Genomic DNA, 2,090 nt, shown 5'->3' with positions numbered 1-2,090 from the left:
CTATACTATAATACACCCACTTCCTGACAATGGACACTTAATGTTTTGAGGCCCTCATGCACGTCTGTATGCAGGGGCATTGGTGAACCTCACAATTTTGGACTGCCCTGGCAAAGGAAAATACTACAAAGACTCACTTCCTCAAAATGGGCACATTAGACTCAAGAGGCCTTCATGTACGTCTCTTCTCAGGGACATCGGAGTGCCACACAATGTTTTCACTTAAAATCTTTCATGTATTAATCTCAAAAAGTAACATACACCAGATCTATCTCACTATTGGGTATGTGCCCTTAACATTTCCGCCATGAAAAATCATTTTGGGGTCATTTTGGAAGGTTTTCTGGTGAGTCCGTAAAAATGGCGTAAAACGCGGACAAAATTGTTCACAGCTGTGACTTTTGAGTGATAAATGCTTCAAGGGGTCTTCCCCATGCTGTTGCCATGTCATTTGAGCACTCTTCTGAGACTTTTGTGCCATTTTTAGGGTTTCTCCATGCTGCCGGGAGGTCATTTCACAAAAATACTCGGGTCTCCCATAGGATAACATTGGGCTCGTTGCTCGGGCCGAGTACACGAGTATCTTGGGAGGCTCGGCCCGAGCTTCGAGCACCCGAGCTTTTTAGTACTCGCTCATCACTAGTGATGATGACTACTGGATTGCCACACTATTAGATCCCCGGTACAAGTCCAAATTTTGTGACATAATTCCAGCCATAGAAAGGGACGCACGTATGCAGGAGTATCAGCAGAAGCTGTTACTCGATCTTAGCTCGGCTTTTCCACCAAACAACCGTGCAGGTGCAGGGAGGGAATCTCCCAGTTGTAACTTGACAAACATGGGACGGTCTCGTCATCTTCAACAGTCTACCCGTACCAGTAGGACCGTATCTGGTGCCGGTAACAGCAATTTTATGGAATCTTTTCATAATTTTTTTAGACCCTCTTTTGCAAGGCCACCAGAGACAACAAGTCTGACACATACTCAACGGCTGGAGAGGATGATACAGGAGTATCTCCAAATGAACATCGATGCCATGACTGTGCAACTGGAGCCTTGCTCCTTTTGGGCTTCAAACCTAGAAAAATGGCCAGAGCTCTCCAGTTACGCCTTGGAGATTTTGTCGTGTCCAGCTGCCAGCGTTGTCTCTGAACGTGTATTCAGTGCTGCTGCACTTTCCCCACAGACAAAACCTTTTTTGCCTTTTCCACCACGCCTCTTCCCCTTTCCACCAGCATCTGTCATTTTGCCACTCATGTTGATTGCGACAAGATTGTGGACTGAAAATGTGGTAGTAAAAATTGAGAGGTGGTGAAGATTGCAGTGGTGGTCTAGCTTTATTAACAGCAGAATAATAAAGAATAAATATCCCTGACAATGCAACTTAGTTATAATGAGTTGGAGTGTGCAACGCAGGCAGATGCGCTCTGCAAATGTCTTGGCACTAGTGGGACTATAGCAAAGTCCAATAGCCACGTATAGGATGCCACTAGGTACACTGAGTGTTTGCTAGTATAATGGCTAAGTTAAAATTAGTTGGAGTGTGCAACGCAGGCAGATGCGCTCTGCAAATGTCTTGGCACTAGTGGGACTATAGCAAAGTCCAATAGCCACGTATAGGATGCCACTAGGTACACTGAGTGTTTGCTAGTATAATGGCTTACTTATAATTAGTTGGAGTGTGCAACGCAGGCAGATGCGCTCTGCAAATGTCTTGGCACTAGTGGGACTATAGCAAAGTCCAATAGCCACGTATAGGATGCCACTAGGTACACTGAGTGTTTGCTAGTATAATGGCTAAGTTAAAATTAGTTGGAGTGTGCAACGCAGGCAGATGCGCTCTGCAAATGTCTTGGCACTAGTGGGACTATAGCAAAGTCCAATAGCCACGTATAGGATGCCACTAGGTACACTGAGTGTTTGCTAGTATAATGGCTTACTTATAATTAGTTGGAGTGTGCAACGCAGGCAGATGCGCTCTGCAAATGTCTTGGCACTAGTGGGACTATAGCAAAGTCCAATAGCCACGTATAGGATGCCACTAGGTACACTGAGTGTTTGCTAGTATAATGGCTTACTTATAATTAGT

This window comes from Anomaloglossus baeobatrachus, unplaced genomic scaffold (assembly GCF_048569485.1).
Source record: "Anomaloglossus baeobatrachus isolate aAnoBae1 unplaced genomic scaffold, aAnoBae1.hap1 Scaffold_256, whole genome shotgun sequence".
NCBI lineage: Eukaryota > Metazoa > Chordata > Amphibia > Anura > Aromobatidae > Anomaloglossus > Anomaloglossus baeobatrachus.
Note: the sequence above shows the minus strand (reverse complement) of the source record.